Here is a 22,460-nt window from a genome sequence, read left to right on the forward strand (position 1 = left end):
GTGAGTAAATATTTATATATACGCGTACACGTGTTTATGGATTTCATTTACACGAGTGTGAGTGTTTATATATATATATATATATATATATATATATATATATATATATATATATATATATATATATATATATATATATATATAAATCTAACTGCGTAAACGACCACAAGCTAAGTGAAACATTAGAGTGAAAGTGCTTTCTTCTAAACCATTCTCAGTTCGCCTGAGAATGCCTTAGAACAGGGCAGCTGAATCGAGAATGAATCCCCTGTCAGGGAAGACTTCCACAAAATCAAAGAATATATATATGTGTGTGTGTGTGTGTGTGTCCTTTTCAGCATGCTCTTTGTAGATACTTGTTCTCCACTTTAGGAAGGACCCATAATGTTCTGAAATGTTGCGCACCTTGCCCTCCCGAGAAGCCTTAGCAGTTATTGGGACCGACCTAGAAACGCGTAGTTGATGAGCTGTGAGCGAGCCAGATATACTCCACTTGTGGCGTGTCTACAGATGTAACACTTACTTTCGCCTTTATGCTGTCACAGCATTACAACCAAGATAATTATTCAAACTTCGTAGATGCTCATTTTAAGCGACATAAGAATACCATCAATGAGCAAAACAAATTCCCTCCAAAAGGGTCAAGTGAACAGAAATTAAATTACAGTTTCATTTTATTCATAGCAATCGTACTGTTTCCTATCTACAATCATATAATTTGCCTTCATCTAACACACGTTACGCAGCTGCCATTATCTCCAAAAGAGTATCAGCTTGTATGAAATAAACTCGTTCAATGCAGGGTTTCTTTATCACACACCGGCTTCAAGTACCTCCCTTAATAGTCATCCATTACGAAATCTAATCAAATGTTTTCCACTGGTAAAGCGGTTGACCCATACGGCCCTTACGAGAGCTTATTGTCCCCATCGGAATATCTGGAGCCTTGTCGAAAGGTACTGAGTGATTCATGGCGGATATTCTGCTTCGAACACTCCTGATTCTGGGCAAATGATGATATTCCCATTTTGCCTTTTCTCTTTAGTATTTTAGAGTAAACTGATGCAGGCATTTTTGTTTTTGTTTGTTTGTTTGTTTGGCAAAGAATCATCTACAAACTCTTTAGTTATATAGTAGTTTTGATCAATAACAGAAAGAGCACTCACATTAGGCAGGCATAAAATTCAGATCAAAAATATATATATATATATATATATATATATATATATATATATATATATATATATATATATATATATATATATATATATATATATATATATGATAAAACTTCCTCTCTTTTGGGATTCGAACACTGACCATTGCAGCAGTAGGTCGAGGCTTAGCCCATCAGCCACTTGCATATCTGGTATCACCACTGCACCCCTAAATAAAAGTTCACCCCTCTTAGCCCCACAAGAAGCAGTGAGTGGCCAAGTTTAATTCCCTCCCCCACTCTGCCCAATGGGCCAGAAGTGGTATACAAAATATATAAGCAAGCAGTTCTTCTTCATGTCAGCTTAATCTCTAGTGGGGGTATACATCTGTTTCTAAAGAACGTCCTGTTCTATCTTGGCTCACTTCTATCTTGATCAGCTTTCATTACTTCATTTTCCTAATATTTCTGTTTCTGAGACTCATCCCTTCTTTCAACTTTCACGATTCCAAACATTTCAACCTCTGTTGGTTTCACGTCCCCTTAAGCCAGAATCTAGTTCGTTACCAAAAATAATCAGACAGATCTCTTTACTTTAGACCATCACCTAATGATTTCACATCCTCTTAGTTTTCTGTTGCTAACAATAGCCCCCTTCCTTGGGAGAGTCTGGACAACTGACCACTGCAGCAATAGGACAACACTTAATCCGTTCAGCTACAGAGTGGGCAAAAGGAGAACGCCAGAAAAGCAACTGCATAAGCGTGGTATCGAAGCGGTCACCACTAACCCCCTAAATACGATTTCACCCCCCTCCTACCCCACCAGTAATTAGAGGACACATTTAATCCTCCTACCCAATGGTCCCGAGGTGATTTACGTATAATGAGCATGTAGTATCACCTGAAAATAGACGCTAATAATAACCGCCTTTCTCCAGGGTTCAAATGGTCCACCGCCACAGCAGTATGTCAATGTTTAGTTCATTTGGCTACTGAAGGATTAAAAGAGATTAACCAGATGTACAAGTGTAGGCAGTGTGACCACATTTTGCTGGTGGGGCGTGCAGGGGATGAAATCACAGTCAGGGGTGCTGTGGTGCCTGTCGTGGTACCATGCATATGCAGTGGAATCTGGTTACTCTCCTTTTATTTGCTCTGTAGCTGAACGGACTGAGCAGCAAGCCACTGCTTCATTAGTCTACGGCTACAATCCCATAGGGAGTTATCATTAAAATTTATTTACAAACACACAAATATATATATATAAATCTGTGTGTGCATGTATAAATATTTATATACGGTATACGGTATATCTATATATATGTGTGTGTGTAGTATAGAAAGATTAACTTCATCAAGCAAGGATATTTGGCCTAGTGCATCATTTATATATATATAATTCCATTTATCTATTCTTCCTATATATATATATATATATATATATATATATTATATTATATATATTATATATATATATATATATATATATATATATATATATATATATATATATATATGAAAACAAGGGTACGGAAAGAATTCCTTTACCGCTAAGAGAAGATTAACATCCCGTCAAAAGACTAAGAAAGGAGTTGATTTTCACTCCAGAATTTGTTACTGTCGTTATTTATGCTGTTCATTTTACTCCTTTAATTCTGCCTCTGAAATACAGACCGCTGGCTAAAAAAATCTGAAACGAGGGAATTTCTCGTAAAATATATTACATTTTCTCTTTCAGACACCAGACATCAGTGATATAAGATTCCTTTAAGAAAACACTGGCGCCGTCTGCGCCCCCAGTTTTCAGCTGTGCAGGACAGTGGACAACCTAGGAAGGACATTTGAGAGAGAGAGAGAGAGAGAGAGAGAGAGAGAGAGAGAGAGAGAGAGAGAGAGAAAGCATTCCATTTTTCATCCATTTTCACCTCACTGGACACACAAGGATCCTCTTGTTAGTTTTCGTTCAGCTCTTAGCAACTGTATTTTTTGGAAACCTTTAGTCCGGTGTAGGATTCCTTCACATTTTATCTGTCATGGGTATTTTAATGTTTGCCAGAGAGAGCAAAAAATATCCTCCAACAATTTTTCGGAATAATGCCCAATCGTCATTTCAAGTATCATACTTCAGACAAAAAAATTGACTGAACATTTTTACGTTTAAAATCTCCTAAGGTTTATTTGATGCTAAAGCAAATAGAAGTCTTCCCATTGAAAGAACAAAACTGTTGAGGGAAAGGAAACTTTTTTATCAAATATATAGATGTATGAACTCGTAAACTTATTTTGGTGATGAATAAAGTTTTCTCATTTCATTTATACTTCAAACATTCAGGAAGTCATTAGCACGTCTTCTTTAACCATTTCCCCGCAAAGTGATGATAGCAAATTTCCCAGGAACTGATATACACGATTTCTTTAGTGACTTATATACCTAATTTTCTCAATAAATGACCCACGCGGGTTCTCCAGGAATGTATTTGTGTGACTTCTTCGTCAATTAATAAACATAATTTGGAGATCTGTTAACCACTAGAGGATCCAGGGGAGTGGGGGGCCACCTGGGCACGTGCCCCCCCAATGAAAAATAATGACATAATAATATTGAAGATTTAGATAATAATAAAATAAATGAGAAATATAAAAATGGGAAAAAGTAAAAATCTATTATAGAAATAATATATATATATATATATATATGTGTGTGTATATATATAATATAAAAATTGGTGACCCCCGCCCCATGAAATCTTTCTGGATCCGCTAGTGCTACTAACCCAATTCCTCCAAGAATTGAAACGCAGAATATCAAAATTTGCTCCCGGCTCCCGGAGCAAAGGATTATTTTCGAATCTGAAAACTTCGAGAATCCTTCCGGTGAGTTTCAGCAACTTTTATATTTTCAGTTTCACTCTCAGTTTCTTGCGTGAAACAAAGTCTAACGACGTGTAAAAGGCTGCGTCAGAATAAAAATGCCCTTTGAAATGTGATCTTCCATTCGTTGGAAACTGCAATTGAGAACTGTTTTCATGCCTTATCTAATTATGCTGTCAACGATTGATAAGTTTACGACATTAGTAACAAGTTCGCTACATCGCTGGTCCTTCGAACAGTTAATGAAAAACTAGGTTTGATTATGAGTTGGATTAGTAACCATCAGTGGATGCTGGACATTAACGCGATCACTACCCTTTGATATATAGATCAGTAAAGGTAAAACCATGAAGTTTAGGCAGTTATCAAATGAATGATCACTATGAACGCCAAACAACTGAGCTTTCTTAGGGTCCGCGGGACAAGGGCATGGACTGTGCAACTACGTTCCAAAAGACACTTGCAACAGGCCTTAGGAATTTGATATGAAAAGCAGTTAACCCTGAGGAGGAATCAAAAACCAACTGTATAAGTGTGTATATTTATCTCACATGAGAGCACCTGACTGCGTTTAGTATTTTTTATTTTTTTAAATTAAATCATGTTTGACTGTTCATTGTGTACAGCGCTGGCTCGACCTTCTTGAGCAACCCGCAAAATTCGAAGACTTCTGCCATAATTCTACCTTTAAATGAGTCAAATTTGATTGAAACGAGCCGCATTTTCTCTGGCTAATTCAGAACACAACAGGAAAGATACATGATTGGTTGTACTGTGTCCTTGAATTGATGCAGGCATATATATATATATATATATATATATATATATATATATATATATATATATATATATATATATATATATATATATATATATATATATACTGTATATGAATACATAAATATATTATAATGGAACAAGCTTAATCCCAAAGGAAGTGTATGTAGGTGATGATACCACTTGATGAAGCGACAAGTTAAATCATACAGAAATTACAGATAAAGCACTGAGAATAGACGCGAATCACATACTCTCAAAAACAAAAAAAAAATACTTGAAACCTCGATCAAACAGGTTGTCCCTCAACTTTGCGATTCTTTGCGAAATCTATAAGACTGCGAATATTCTCGCTTGTACATCTTAGTCATCCAAAACACCCGATGAAAATTTAAAAAAAAAAATTAAAAAAAATACAAAGTGTTTCAGATCTGATCAAATCGAGGAGTCGCAAACACAAGGCATAAAAATGGTGCCAAAAGGAACGTATCACTTTTCCTCCTTCGCCTTATCCTTCAGCATCGATCTTCCCTTTATTAGAGGGACTTTTCCTCCTTCGTAAATCTTGTCATAAGCGTAACTTTGGGGAGTTGCCGTTCGGATACTTGCAAGGTTTATGAACACCTGGACGCCGCAGACGCTCGTCTTGTGGAGGTATCGCTAAAAGTTGATATACGCACCAGAACTTATTATTAAGTTTATGGGGAATTTGTAGGAATTTGTTCCTCCTCTTCATAAAGAGGAGAAAATCCGTTGCCTCTGGATTCCTGATGTTTCTGGTTCCGAATTTAATTAATTCTTCATGTGTTAGTTATCAGTGTCTCTTCTATAGCCATCTTCAAAAACATTTTATTCATGATATTCTGTTGTATTCAAATGTTAGTTTCTCTTACTTGCTCCAGTGCCTACTGGGCTTGCTGGAACCCAGTACACCAGCAAACTCGGGTTTCTTGCAAGTTTCAGTTATTTTTTAGCATCCCTCTCAAAACAGTCTTTTGGGAGGCACAAGAGATGGGCTCATTATCTGTTTCATGAATTCTCCCCTTTGATAGGCATCCATTTTTTTTTTATATCTCTACGTGCAAAACGCATACTTACTGAGATGAGAGCTAAAAGTCGGGAGACTGGATATTAGCGTATTACCGGAGGAGATGATTATATATATATATATATATATATATATATATATATATATATATATATATATATATATATATATATATATATATATATATATACATATATATATACACATATATATATATATATATATATATACATATATATACAGTATATATACACAGGCGTTAACAACCCTTCAACTCCTTTTATTTATTTGATTATATATGCACTGACAAGGTAATACAAACCGCTTTCAAAATTTTTTTTCTGAAAGAGAATTTATCGAGAATAAAAGCTCTACAAATAAAAGCTCTACTTAAAAGTATCTTGCAGAGACACTGTTCTCCAAGTAAACTTTTACCCACTACTAGACAATGAGAGGGCACGTTTCCCCCATGCCCAAAAACATTAACAGCTGGTTTTACGGGCAAAACAAAGTTGACTTTAACTTGCAAATTGCAGTTCAAAGTTGCTCTCGAAGTAGTTTTCATTTGTCTTCTACAGTGACTGCACGGACATCATTGCGACCTATTGCAGCTTACTCCGGACCCCTACACTCTGTTGTCAAACTGAAACAAACATGGAACCCAAATCACAAGACGGCTATTGTCAAACTGAAACGAATATGGATTCCAAATCACAAGACGAACATTTTCAAACTAAAGCAAATATGGAATCCAAACCACAAGTCGACTATTGTCTAACTGAAACAAATATGGAATCCAAATCACAAGGCGAACATTTTCAAACTAAAGCAAATCTGGAATCCAAATCACAAGATGACTAATGTCAAACTGTGACAGTAACGTTTGCTCATATGGGCATGGGGGCAGCATTACGTGATAGTCCCATCTTGCCCCTTAAAATTATCATCAGTCGTTCTAATTACCCGTACAGCAATATTGGAAATCGTTCTAAAATTACCTATCCGTCTGAAAACGTCTGGGCATAATGAACATAATTCGAAATAAAAAGAAGTATACTGAAAAAAGTAAAAAACTATTTGAAAGGACCACTATGAATATCGTGTAAACCAACAGAAATTGAAAGAATCCTGATCTTATGAAACCCACACGAACTGAGTTGCTGGGTGACTGCATGTCCCTTGTACGATGTATTTAGAATATTTAGATGATTGTGATAACGATGGTGATGATCTCCAGGAAAGGACACTCCAGATTCAGATGGTGATGGTGACCATGATGATTTTCGAGCAAGGTACTCAGTACGTGAGTAATTGGAAGACTAATTAATAATGTCTGACTCAGGTCAGGGGACAGTTGACTTAAGTGATGATGGTGAGCGTGACGTCAGGTGGTGCACAGACCCGCCAGCGATGCTGATAGTCCAGTGACCCTCTTCAGGACTGACAGCTTTGAGAGAGGCCCTCTCCCCCTGAAATGAACATGATGGTGAATGTTAATGACATAACACCGAAGCCTCATAAAGGTGATATTACGGCAAGCGAGAGACACTTATGCTGAGGAAGAGAGCAGCACGAGAGAGAGAGAGTATGGGGGAAAGAGAAAGTGAGTGGGCGAGAGAAAGAGAGAAATATTCCTTGTTGCCTACACACAAATCGGTGAGTGTGGGCGGAGGCAGTAGTGGGCGTGGAGGAAAAAAAGGAGGGAGAACCGCTGGGAGGAGGAGGAGAAGGAGGAGGAGGAGGAGGAGGCCGAATGAAAGAGGGGCTAGACAGTGAGGAAAGGCAAATGGAAACATCGAAAGAGAGAGAGAGCGACTCGTAGGATATCTTTAAAGGGATTCCAGGACTGCGTAGGCGAGGGGGAAAGGAATATGAGAGAGGGAGTGACTCAGAGGTAAGAGAGAGAGAGAGAGAGAGAGAGAGAGAGAGAGAGAGAGAGAGAGAGAGTGGTGCCCTCCCAAAACTTCCTCTAATACTGTTCGAGGGAACGAAACAAAGGCAGCCATATGCGTTCTTTGAAAACAGGTGTAGTCGCGATTAGCGGGAACTTCTTTCTCTTTCCGGCCGTGCTCGGTGTTGCTGCCTTACATCTAAAATGCAGTACAAAGAAGCTCTTGCTTATTTCCACGTACTCCACGACACGAGGGCAATGGGTGATATATATATATATATATATATATATATATATATATATATATATATATATATATATATATATATATATGTATATATATATATATATATGCTGTATATACACACATTTATACATTTATATTCATTTACTTATTGATTTCGGACAAACTATAGTAGAGAGAGAGAGAGCGGGACGGGGGTAAGGGCGGCAGAAACGAAATAAAAATAATGAAGATACCGAGTGCTTTCGTGTTATTCTACAATTAAAATGCGCTGAAATGGCACGAAAGCGCTCGGTACTTTCATCTTTTATTTCATTCCTGGGGCCTCTGCTAATTTTATCGTCGAATGTTACTGGCTGAGACTGGAGCATGTACACCTATATAAATATATATGCACACTTGCACGTTATGTAATCGAACATTACAGAGGTAGATAGATATTATACATATATATATATATAATATATATGTGTGTATATATATACATATATATGCATATATTTATATACATATATATGTATATTATTTATTTATATGTATATACATTATATACATACATAAATGTATGTATGTATGCACGTATGTATGTACGTATTTATGCATATGTGTGTATATGTGTTGTATATAAACATATATATATATATATATATATATATATATATATATATATATATTATATATATATATATATATATATATATATATGTATATATATATATATATATATATATATATATATATAATATATATATATATATGCATATGTGTGTGTCATATATAATCCGTGACATGTATGAGATTTTCTCGCCCGAGAGTGTGATAAAAAAAGTGAGAAGTCTGAGGATGAAGAAAAAGTGTGTAAGCTGCAAGTATAAATCTTAACAAAACTTTTGAGTGCCCTGTTAAAGTTGCAATGTGGAGGAGGATGCCGAGAAAAAAAAATGGTGCTGGTGGTGGCCTCTTTTGAAACGTCAGTCTCTCGGGGTGATCCTCACGATTTTGTCCGTGATTGTTTAGCGTGCTTATCGCTTCTGAGGAAGTCATGGTTTTGATTCAGTTTGTGAGTCTGTCAGTCTGTCTGTCTGTCTGATTGACTGATTGCCTCATGTCTGTTTGCAGGAGATCGAGAAAAGCGATAAGGAATTATTTTGGATTTTTCTTCACGACGTTTCAGAGAACAAATGACCAGGTTTTAGCGCGGTTAAGAATCTGGATCTGGTTTAAGGATGCTTTAATCATTTTTTATTCTTATTTTCAGTTGAAGAAAACAACAATTTCCTGCTGCCGTGAAAAGATGCGGATTATTTAGTTACCTTTCTAATTATACCCTGAATGTTTATGAAAGAACGTAAACGTTGGTATAAGTTCGTGGAACTGAAGATGTAATGTGAATGGAGGATAAAGTTGTATATAATCCTTGACTCGTATGAGATTTTCTAGCCCGAGAGAAATTACTTACCCTGGTAAAAGATTTTCATACTTGCAAAAGAAAATTAACCATTGCTGCTCGTAAAATTTGATTACGTGAAGAGAATATGACGAGGCAATTGTTCTTTAGCATGAAAGTAAATAAATGTTACTGACAACTGCCGTTCCAAAGACACCGCGTGCAAACACCAAAGCTTTTGAAGGCAGAAGAAGAAGAAGAAGAAGGTGAGGAGAGCTCTAGTAAAAGGAACTAACTCCCCAGGAGCCTATCTTTTCATTAACGTATAAGGTGATGCGCAACGAAATTGCTCCCTCAGCGCAGTCTGAAGAGGACATAAAAGACGGATCGCTTGTGCCGATACAAGCCGTAACGTTTGCAGTACTGATTCAACGGGACATTAATTCTAGTCCGTCGAAGAGAATGCCTGAAGATATTCCATTCACGGTCAGCTATTGCTCCTTGAAGGAGTCAAATCCTTCATCGGTTACTTAATACTATTCTGATGGATACTGCTGCTTCTTTCTTCAGTCAAGTCGCTGTTAATTATGAGACTGGAATTCAGTTTTCCGAGTAACAGTAAACGAGTTAGGTAGACCTCAACGCAAAGAGAGCATGAAAACGTGTTTTATCTCTTCTCGGTCAAAACTAGAGGCGAGAGTTTTGGCCTCAGTGGCATTAAACAGTAAGCAAAACAAGGATCATGTACAAAAGAAGGCGCCTATAAATTGCTGAATGAGTCAGCGAGACAAGGGACTGATGAAGATAGGTTATGGAAAAGATCATAAATTGGATATTTAGAATAAATCATAGCAAATAAGTATTTGACAAGGGAAAAGAAAATAATGGAAGGAAAGAAGGACGGACAGATTGACCTGTTGGGACCTAATCGCTTTTAAAGGGGGAAAAATGCTGTAATATACCTTTCGGGGATATAATAGAAGGCTATGAGATTTTAAGTGTTTTTATAAAGTTGGTATTATTTTTGTGCTGATTCAGAGATGTTAAGAATTTAAAAGGAAGCGAGACTTCAGTGACTATAAAGGTGAGATTGGCCAGTCACCTATCACTCACAATATGAAAAAAGGAACGCATAATTGAGACAAGCTTGTAGATAGCTTCCCCCAGAAATAGCCAAATATCGGCATTATTCGTTTCAATATCAAAGCGTATGAAGCCTAAGTTTAACTTTCAAACAGCCATCATGATTAAAAACTCATATTAAAGTGCTTGCATAACAGGACAGAGGAACCTTCATATCACATTTTCTCATATGTTCCGTGGATAATCATGAAAATTCCTTTGACGTTACCAAAATAAACCGTTCGCACATTTTTAGTTTATCAACCAGATTCATAAATGAAAATCTGTCACGCATGTATGCAGATATAAGAAAATTATAAAAAAAGAAAATAGATTTGAGATAGAAAGTAATTTAACATTGAAGTGATATGCAAGCAATTAGAAAAAAAAAAGTTGATTTCATTTTTTAACTCTTCGGGATAAGTTTTCCCTTTACCTTGGTCTATCAAATGTTTACAAAACCAATTGAACTCACAAAGAATGAAAACCGTCAGTAAAAACCTGGATTTACTTTCCCACCGAATGAATACTCTGCTTAATAGAGAGTGAGTCAACATTGAAAAAGACAGACTGAATAGGATTGAGTGCTTTTGAACCTCCGGAACGAACAGAGGACATTTTCGGGTTTCTTCTTCTTCTACATCCTTCTTATTACTTTAATTAACAGAAAATAAGAAAGTTTTGAACTCTCTCGAACATCGATTCAGAAGCTAAGAATGGTCCTTCTTAATTCAGGAGACGCAGAAGGAATCTTGCTTACGACTTTTCGTCCTAATGAGAAGTCTCTGGTCAATGGCAATTCGATAACTCGACTCGATGTTACCATTCACTGTATAATTTTTGAGGGGTATCCGGGAGTCATTCATTGCACAGACAGTTGTGTAACGGTGATTTTATCTAAACCAAGACTCATTTGTATTCGAATCCTTTATCCAACCCGTTGTAGCATCTCATCGATTCATCGATTTCCTTAGCGTTGCGCTTTTGTTTTCTTTTGGACTTCGTTTGTTTTGAGGTTGCGTTCTTTTCGGTATAAAATAAATACAAGTTACTTGGTCTTTAGAATGGGCAAGGTTTGTGCACTTCTTTGTTTGTAGAGTTTCGGTCTAGTTGTCGAAAATCTGTGGAATGAGATTTTTAGAAAAGAGGTTCCTTTCTCTTTATGAAAATTCCTTATGGTTCTTTTCTCTTATTTATTAAACTTTCGAGCAAGTCCAAAACTCTTTGTCTCATATATAAGCAATGGAATTTCTCACTGCTTGGTGAATTATCTCAAAGGATGTTTTACATCAGGGAGGGGAAAAATATAAACAATGAAGTCAGTTCGAGTTTCTCCTGTATGTCTGATGATTAATGAAGGGTTCAAAATCAGTGAGCTCGTATAGAGGAAAGTTTAGTCAGATGGAGTACGCAGCGAAGTTTTATCTTTTTCTTTGGTGAAGTTCAGTGTGAAACAATAGCTTTAAAATACCTGTAGCATCACAGATTTTGGGTAAGAAATTTAACTGGCAGTCTTGAAATGTCTAACATATTTTTACATATAAAGTTTCATAATGATGTATTGTTCCTGATGAAGAAGATACCTTACCAACGGAAATACCACAGCCATTTCCAGTAGGGCAGGCAACCTAATACCCTTTTCTACCCTTGACTTAAAGTAAGCAAGAGAAAGGCAGGAAGGTGGGGTTTAACCACGGAGGAAGCGAAGGACCTTCCTCGTAAAGGAAGAAAGGCTATAATTCAGGGAAAATTAAAAGCGGTTTGAGATTTCTGAAGCATAGGAATGGAAGGAAAGAAACGGCCACTGACCCATATAATCTCTCTCTCTCTCTCTCTCTCTCTCTCTCTCTCTCTCTCTCTCTCTCTCTCTCTCAGGACTGTGATCTCTCCAGGACTAGTCGGAAACAAAATAAAAATCCAAAATACTGACAAAAGTGAAAGTTCAATTAAATGTTTATCAAAAATTATCTGCCAGTTTGATTAGAAGAGCCGGAGAAAGAGAAAGAAACCGCCATGGAGGTAGCATTAAATCTGGCCCAGTTACTGAATCCCCTAAACTAATAACTGGGAAATATAACAAAAACAATTACCAATCTCTTTCCAGGTGATTTTCTTTCTACAGAATACGACACCATGACAAAAATTTTTGTTGTTGTTTGAGTAACACCTATCTTCCTCTCTCTTTTTTTAATTCTTATTATAAAAAAGAAACCAGCATATTATGTACAGATGTGAAATAATGGAAAAAGAGAACTGATGCGGGCGCATAATATGGAAAAGACACTCGGCGACATCGGCGTCTTAGAGATGTAGAAATTCTAAGATCTTTATGACCGATGGTGCGTGAATGCCTGTACTTTGTTGTGGCATTTGCCACAGAACCTCCGGAAATCGATTTTTATTTTAATAATATCGTCTCGGTGTTTAAAATCAAATATTTCCTCACGTCTTTTGGACGATGTTTGCATTCCAACGTAGCAAAAGAAAAATATAAATGACGTTAGCCAACTCGATGAGTTCCATTCAAGGCTCTACGATATCACGAGGCGAGTTGGTGCTATTGTGACACTTTCATTTGAATTGCATCTTTAGCACCTTAAATTAGGAGCCGACTGAATATGCATTGTACAAAGGAATCTTGTGTATGTTTCCGTGTGTCAGTTGGGAGCCCGTGTCGGATCGCACAAGTATAGCCGATTCCATTTAGATGTCGATGTGAAAGTAAGGGGATATACGATGCTGATAAGATCTATAATCGATAAAACTACTCGTTGGGAACCTCTGAATACATTTCTTTCCACAGGCATCCTCAGAAGATATTCTCAGCAAAGTATATGAAAACCAGAAATCCAAACGCCCTAATGTTTCAAGTGAATCATCCACCCGCAAAGAGTGGTTTAGGAGAGACTTTGGATTTGAAGTCACCAGCAATCCTATTTGGACATCAAAGAAGAACTCACTCGTATCTGTGATTCTGTTTGCACTGGCATGCTCTTGGGTCTCGTTACCCCTCCTCAAACAGCCTTCTTGTTCGGGATCATCCAATTCCAGTTTGGGTCCAGTCCCCGCCCGCCGCCTCCACGTAAGGGCTGCCTCAGGATCCCAGATTTCAAGACTGACTATTCAACCTTCAAATGACTGAATGTAAGCAACCATTCGAAAATTGTCTCTTTCACACAATAACGAGAGAATGAACAAGACTGACTATTCAACGTTCAAATGACTGAATGTAAGCAATCACTCGAAAATTGTCTCTTTCACACAATAACGAGAGAATGAACAAGACTGACTATTCAACGTTCAAATGACTGAATGTAAGCAATCACTCGAAAATTGTCTCTTTCACACACTAACGAAAGAATGAACAAAAATACGAAGTGGAAAAATAAAGCGAGCAACCAAATTAACCATACACCCCTTCTGTTGTCGCGGCAAGAGGCCGCGAGTGCCGGGGGGACGAGATCATCAACCCCCCCCAACTAAACATTGTAGAAGGGAGAACCCACCTTGACCCCAATAGGGAGTGGGGCAGGGGAATAAATCCCACATGGGCCCCAGAGAGGTGGGGGGATGCCAAGTGAAGGGCACGACCTATAGTTCGGCTTCATTAACTTCATTTTAATCCCTCCTACCCGGCTGGTACACACAAGCCTGTCTAAACACTTGATAATGTAGCGTCAGACATTTTACTACCGTTAAGTGGTGACGTCGTTGCTTATGTCTCGGGGCAAGGTGGGATTACGTTCTGCAGCTCCGACGCGGATCGAGTGACAGGAACTTAACGAGGAAGAAGAAGAAAAAAAAATGGGGGGACGCAGTGGACTGCTTGTGCTTGTTTTGGTATCTGAGACTCCCTCGTTAATTCAATTTTATTCATAAGAGCACGATATGATTGTAATAAAGGGGAAATACGGACAATAGGAGGAGAAAGTGGATCGTTGGAAAGTGTACGAGTTACCGAGAGGACAATCTTGACGAATAATGAATTGGATTAGATATCCGAATGAACTGATCGAATGAACGTCTTAATGAAATGAAAATGTAGTGGTGTGCATGACCATATGAACCCAGACGGGAAATGAGTGGAAGTTAAGAATCGGAATAGGAGAAGTAACAACGCAAAAATCAAGCTGAAGAAATTTCTGCAAACTAATTCATAGAACACGAGTGAAGAGGGAAGTATGACAGTACCTAACATACGTAGAATACTATATTTATATGAACGTGAGTTTTCATTTTGTTATGTATGAATCTATATTCGTAACTATGCACGTTAACAAACTAGTAGGTGCATTCCTTTAGTAATGAGATTACACTGACCTGTGGGGCAAAAAGGGGTTAAAAACAAACAGCAAATCCAAACTTCTCCATCCTTTTTTTTTGATGACAGTCAAGTGCCCAGGATTTTACTTCTAAATATTCTTCCACTCCCCAAATCTAGTGATAAATGAAGAATAACAGAAAAAGGTGGCAATGCGGAAGTTATCATTATTTTAACTGCATCGCTCTGGTATGCTTTTTATGTTCTCATATTCCGTTGAAGGCATGCTATTGATCCCCGGCCTATCATATTTTGGCGTTCCGGAGGAGAGAATTTTGCGGCCGTGGTTGTTTTTTAATGTTAACTAGTGATAGGAATGTCGACCTTGAAAATGAGATGGCGCAGCGTGTAAATAATGTAACTCTTGTTGCAGCCATTAGCTCTCTCTTTAATCAAATCAGGATCACTAATAGTCTTAACAAAGATCTGGAGCGCGAAGCTAATGAACCTGAACTCGAGACGCTTTTATTCAGCAGATAGATATCACACCTTGCTTCCAATCCACGAACTAAAATGCATTGTTAATAATGTTCAAGTTGATTCTTGTATTTGAAAATAACGTTACCCTCAACTTCATACTTTCATTTCACAGCATTTAAAGGGCATAGCATCTAGTGCTTCTAAAAAAAAGCCGAGTGCTGTACCAGTTCTACGCGCCTCAGATCTTCCATACCTGCATGTCAGCAACTTCCTTGGACCTTATTTCACAGCTAAATTGCTTCAAGAGGTAGTTTCACTTTAATTTATATAGAAGACATTTTTCTACTGCTGCTAGAAGACTGGGCACTGTTCGCATGTCTCCCTACAACCAGATATGGCAGTGATGACAGAAGTACCTATGATTGAAATGGAGCCTTTCCATTTTTTTATGGAAATTGTGATTTATGCTACCATGGGTATGTTTCCGTATTGTTCTTCGTCTCTAAACTCTCACATATGGTGTCTGTTCTCCATGAGTTAGTGCGTGCTACTCGTTGCAAAGAGGTTGAGCATCCATACTCTAAAGAAGAAACACTTCTTTTCCTGACCTGACTGCAGCTAGACGTGCGAAGCATTCACACAATGCACCCGCACTTATTTATTTATCTCTTTTATCTCACTGTGGGCGTAGCAATCTCACCCCTCAAGGCTTGCTGAGAAACAGAGGGGGCCTGTAACCTTCTGGGACCGCCCCCTCCTGAAGGACAAAAAAGGGATACATACATATATATGTGTGCATATATATGTACACATATATGTGCATATATATATATATATATATATATATATATATATATATATATATATATATATATATATATATATATATATATATATATATATATATATATATATATATCTGTAAAGCAGAACGTTCCAAAGGAAAACTACACACGCATTAAATAAACATATAAGCACAAACGTGCGTTCGCGATTATCTTTGTATGCGAGCATTTCATGCGCCAATCATACCCTTGCAAAGATTCAAACAGATGCGCGTCCATTAACAGAGATAATTGATTTACTCGTTTGAGATATATACTTAATCACTCGTCATGTAACAAACAAGCCTCAGCAAAAACTCCCAAAAACGATTAAGATAAAGTTACCTCGCGGAGATCCCCTGCCTCCCGGCGGTCCTGCCTCTCGTAGAAGTCATTCCACCCGACGGCCCTTGTTGTGTTTCGGTAAGCAGACCCCGAGTACTTCCGTCCCATGGGGCACACAGGAGGAACAACTTAAGCACCGTGAACTAAATTGCCTTGTTTAACCTTGTTAAGAAAAGGCCGCTTTAAACGGCCTGGGAGTAAAACGGAGCTTGCGAGGAGACGACGGAATTTAGCTTTATTTGTCTAAACCTCCGTTTGTCGCATTTATCGCCCCGAATTTCCTCTCCCCGAATTTATTCTGAGATGTGCAAGTCACGGCTTATTGTCGGGTAAGTAAGGCTGAAGCTGATTTGTGGGAGACGCAAAGGAACGAAGCGAGAGATTATCCGTTCTGGCGGTAAGGAAAATGATACGTACCAGAAACTATAGAAAGAGAGGAAAGCAGAGAGAGAGAGAGAGAGAGAGAGAGAGAGAGAGAGAGAGAGAGAGAGAGAGAGAGAGAGGTGATGAGGGAGACAACAACACGAAATTGCAATGAGTAAAGAGCAAAAACGGACTAAAATAAAAAAAAAAAGAATATAATGGGAAACAACAGGAAGTTAGAAATGAGAGAGAGAGAGAGAGAGAGAGAGAGAGAGAGAGAGAGAGAGAGAGAGAGAGAGGTGATGAGGAGACAACAACACGAAATTACAATTATTAAAAAGCAAAAACGGACTAAAATAAAAAAAAAGAATATAATGGGAAGCAACAGGAAGTTAGAAATGAGAGAGAGAGAGAGAGAGAGAGAGAGAGAGAGAGAGAGAGAGAGAGAGAGAGAGAGAGAGAAAACAACACGAAATTAAAATGATTAAAAAGCAAAAACGAACTAAAATAAAAAAAAAAAGAATATAATGGGAAACAACAGGAAGTTAGAAATGAGAGAGAGAGAGAGAGAGAGAGAGAAGGTGATGAGGGAGACAACAACACGAAATTACAATGAGTAAAAAGCAAAAACGAACTAAAATAAAAAAGAATATAATGGAAAACAACAGGAAGTTAGAAATGAGTCAAAAGAGAGAGAGAGAGAGAGAGAGAGACGGATACACGTTAACAAAGTAAAAATAAACAAAAAAGTTACAGATCACAACGGAGACACGTCGAAAAATCAGAAGTAAAGGAAAAAACGTAGAAAAGAAACGGATAAAAATGCAGAAAGGGGACGAAAAGATAAATCCAGATCAAATTAAAGAGAGAGAGGAGAGACGAGAGAATAAGGGGAGAAAAAGTAACATAGGAAAAGGCAATCAAGAGGAAATTAATCATAAATTACAGGCAGAAAAATATAAAAATACAGGCGAAAAGGAGATACATGTATTATAAAATACGGACTAAGTTACAAAGAGTACATGAATTTTTTTAAAATTCCTTATGCATTAGTTGAAATTATTAAAAAAAGTGTCTGTGTCAGAAATTTATTCACATAAAATGATTAGATTAGCGTTTGAAAAGGCTCAGGGAAAAATGACTATTTTTAGCATCTATGAACGAATCATCGCAACAGAATAACTGAGGCAAAGATATTATATACATATATATATATATGTTTATATATATATATATATATATATATATATATATATATATATATATATATATATATATATATATATATATATATATATATATGTAATGGAAAAACGAATTACAACGGAGGCTAAATTTTACAAACAGCAATTGAGATTAAAGGAGTTGATAACCATTCTAACGCATATAAAGGTCACTACATTTGAGGTAACACTTCAAGTGAGGAACATATGTCTATGAATAACTCAGATCCTGGAAAAATCAAGGAGAAGCAAAGAACTCTAACAAGAATATCTGAGATTCTTTTCTCTTTTAAACTTCCCAGGAAAATCTTGTGCAGAATGGAGTCAATAGCATTACAGAACTGGACCTGAACTAACGTTATTTTCATTTGTTAGCTTTTTCAGTGCAGATTCTTAGGGATTTCTAGTAACAATCATTGCATCATGACGTTATACCACCAATGGAGTAATGTGCTTTTGTACAGCTGATAAACGAAGATGCTAAAAAACTTAGTAATCCATGTCTCTCCTTGATTAACCCAGTACTTGAGCTAATCCAAGACTGTTGTTGATAATCAGAAGAGTTACCTTAATTTTACTGACGTTTTCAAGCATTATATACTCTTTTAACCTCTAATCTCAGTTGCTGCTCGTAAAACTGAGACTTCGTTGTGATCCTTTTCTCTCATTGAATTTAGTTTGCTCGAGAAACCCAGCCACTGGCGACAAGCCAACCAAACTTGGTGCTGGACCCAGTTCCGGATTAATAGGGAAGGTTGGAGTCAGGAAGGGCATCTTTCCGTAAAAATTATGCCAAAACCAGTTATGAAACATGCAGAAAAAGTTGAGGGGCGGGGCGCTCATTAAAAACAGCGACCCGGGCTAAGGATTAAGCTGAGAAGAAGTAGGAGATGTAGTTAGCGTGAAAATGCTTTAAAGATAAAAGATCTCGCATTCCGTTATTCCAGTTTCTTCGTGGTCCTAAGCACATACAATATACATACATGTGTGTATGTGCCTATCTGTGTATGTTTTATACATAGATTCAGCGTTTTAAAGAAAATGTGTAAATTAAACTATGTAGATACACATTCTCATATTCCAAAACTGGCACCCTGCACCATTCCCAGTACTCCAGAGTTCTGAGGCTCACATTGTTTAGAGGCTAAATCCAATTCCCTGGAAGGAATACGCTTCCCATATCAAGACGTGGTATTATTCGAGGAAGAATAATAGAAACAAAATTATCTCAATAATTGTCTTCTTCATTTTTACTATAATGCCCTCAGACCGAAATTAGATGCAGTATTGGTAAATAACTACATTAATGAATTCACAATTTAGTATCGACGAAAAAAAAAAAAAGCAAGCAGGGCGAATAATCTAGTCAAAACAGTGATATTTGCCCAGCGCCGATTTTAATAAAACCCCAAAAACTCTTTTATTGGTGACTTTTTTTCATCTGTGGCTTACAGTTACTGGCGCTACTCGAGATTAGACCGCGTAAAAAAATTAATAAAAGAATGAATAAATAAATAAACATTTGTGTGTGCGGCTGCCTGTCAATATGTGTGAACGTTTGTGTGTGTGTGTGTGTGTGTGTGTCTGTTTATATATGTGCATGTCTGTGTGGACGGATGTGTGCATACTGGTCTATTCAAAAGAATAGATAAATAAATAAACATTTGGGTGGTGCGGTTACCTGTCAATAAATATGAACGTTTGTGTTTACAGAATAAGCAACGTGAAATCAGTGTATTAATTGTAGGTATAAGCAAGATCAGATATAAGTGAGCCTTAACCTAATATCTAAATATCATATACTTATCTTTATGTTACGTCATCCTTAGTGTTCAGCAAAATCAACAAAGTTATAACTCCATATAATTAGCCACGTAGTAGGAAAGACAGCCACCTATATGGTAAAACATTTCCACACAAAAAAAAAAAAAAAGTCTTAGCATCTAATCAACTTTTTCATTTTCCCTTTCCTGCTTTACATTTCCACAAAATTTTATTGAAATCCGTCGAAAACTTTTTGGGGAAATGTTGTTCACAGACAGACAGACAGACACGAGTCAAAACTTAACCTCCGTGCAACTTCTGGGACTAACTTAAAAAATTGTTATACTATGCATACATATCCACGAATAACTAGCTTATTGTTTCAAAGCACACCGAATGTTACGTATTATGTAACATCCTGTATGCATGCTGACTGTTATACATCGTATTATATACGTTATATGTTATATAACACATACAACCTGGTGGTTCTAACTGACAGCAAAAATGGTAAGTCATATCACACTCACCTGTAGATGTAGCTGTCGACTCAGGCCCGACTTCTTGTTTACTTTGCCGCTGTCGAGTCACTTATTAATGCTAAGGAAAACATTCATAAATATTACAACCATCTGTGAGTGAGAGGACGTGCTACTCTGCCAAGCCTTATGGCATTGGCACCAGTTCCAGTACAGATTACACACACACACACACATGCACAAACACACACGCACACACAGGAGGGACGAGCCACCTGGCGCCGCCCTCCCCTCCCCTCGCTGCTTTTCAGAGGGCGAGGCACATCACTCCTGAAGGACCGGAGAGGGAGAGTCGGGCGAGAGAGTGTCCCGACACCGTAGCAGCAGCTAGAGAGAGAGGCCCTGATGGTGGTGCCCCTCGGCCCCCGTAGTAGGCTGGGAGTTTCGTGTGCGCGCCTCTGCTATAGCAGCGATCAGCCTCATCGGTGCCGAATAGCTCTGCCCATCTTCTTCCCCGTGGTGTGAATTAACCCCATCCGACACCGAATCTTCCCCTCTTTTAAAATGGCCCTGTCTAGCAACCATTCATCTCCACCGAATTCTGAGGCATATGCTCTGTATTTTCCACCCGAATCTAAAACTTAAAAATAATGATTTTTTTGTCAACCGGGTCTGAAACACTAATTCAGTTGCAGTTTTCGGCCTATTACATCAACCGTCGTGTTTCCCACAATTCATCAAATCTTGAGCTTACTGCTGATAACTTGCCGCGTGAGGAAAGGGTATTTCCAGCGGGTGTCATCCTCGAAAAAGGCGCTTTTTTTTATTCTTTTTCTCGAGCGGTCTACAGGAGTTCTTGTGGTGAGAGAAGGAACGCGGCTCAGAACGAGCGTTTGGTCGGGTGGGTGGTTGCAGTATGACGGTGTGGGTGTTATGGTGTCTAGGGAAGCACTGACGCACACACACACTCGGCGGCACTCCAGTCTGTCCCGGAGCCTCTCTCTCTCTCTCTCTCTCTCTCTCTCTCTCTCTCTCTCTCTCTCTCTCTCTATAATCTGTTTAGCCTTCATTTTCTTTGTGCTTGCCTTTCCGGCACCTACAACTTATTTCACTTTCGTTCTCTCTTTCTATATATATATATATTTATATATATATGTATGTGTGTATGTATGTATGTATATATAAATGTATATATCATATGTATAAATGTGTTTATATTAGTAAATAGCAGTTTTATGTATTCACACTTCTAGCTTCCTTCATAGAAATCTTTAACACAGCCATGAATTCACGAATCTCTCGTTCTTTCTCTGTAACTATATGCATAAGTACATACACACATACATACATATACATACGAATATATATATGTATATGTGTGTGTATGTGTGTTTATGTATGGAAAGATGTGTAGACCTTATTTTCAATATGTGTAACTATCTCCGTTTATCTACTGCTTTAATATAAATTCCCCCTCTCTCTCTCTCTCTCTCTCTCTCTCTCTCTCTCTCTCTCTCTCTCTCTCTCTCTCTCTCTCTATCCCCCCCTTCTTCAAGTTCTTAATGCAAACCCCTTTAATGTCTCTTCCCTTCAGTCTCATTTGACCCCCCAAAATATTTGATGCACTCAGCCCCGCCCATATACAGACTACATGATCCACTTCCCAGTTCTTTGTAGAGCAGACTCCTTCCCCCCTTTCTCTCTCTTTCTCTCTCTCAACTTCGAGAACTCTCTGCTTACTGATGCTGAACTAATGAGTTATTAATAAGCCGACTTAAAAAGTATTTACATGCGTCATTTGTCAGAGGCGGTAAAATCAACGTCCGGAATTCGTGGAATTTATTTGAAAGTTATTCGAAAATTCCTGACAGTTTTCGTTGGTGATGATCGCTGATATTGGGAGAAATAGAGTCGGGAAATTAAGATAAATGGAAAAATTAAAATGCGTTTGTTAATATACTGAGATGAACTGAAAATGCCAGAGAATTCAAAATCGGATTTTTACCAAATAAGACCGATTTAAATTAGGACAAAATACAACCGATATTTTCTCAGACCTTGGAGACGCGAATATCTTCTCCAATGAGACTACCGGCCTATGACGTCACAGATAAATCATCTCGCAGTCGACGTTACAGACAGATCAACCCGCACATCACCACCGTATGACAACGTGAGGAGGACCGCATTGCGCGAGTATCAGATGCTCGGCAAAACTCCGTT

At 37.8% G+C, this 22,460-nt stretch overlaps 1 protein-coding gene across 19 annotated transcripts in view; it reads right to left on the reverse strand.

Annotated features, from left to right (window-relative positions):
* Nucleotides 1-21,190, reverse strand: part of LOC136828927 (uncharacterized) — a 321,892-nt gene extending 300,702 nt beyond the window's left edge. For all 19 annotated transcript variants that reach the window (XM_067087283.1, XM_067087285.1, XM_067087282.1 and 16 more), the window contains exon 1: nucleotides 20,289-21,190. The gene's annotated coding sequence lies outside the window, so the exon portion shown is untranslated. The remainder of the gene's footprint in view (nucleotides 1-20,288) is intronic.
* Between the last annotated feature and the right edge of the window lie 1,270 nt (nucleotides 21,191-22,460).

This window comes from Macrobrachium rosenbergii, chromosome 43 (genome assembly GCF_040412425.1).
Source record: "Macrobrachium rosenbergii isolate ZJJX-2024 chromosome 43, ASM4041242v1, whole genome shotgun sequence".
In the NCBI taxonomy this organism is placed as follows: Eukaryota; Metazoa; Arthropoda; class Malacostraca; order Decapoda; family Palaemonidae; genus Macrobrachium; species Macrobrachium rosenbergii.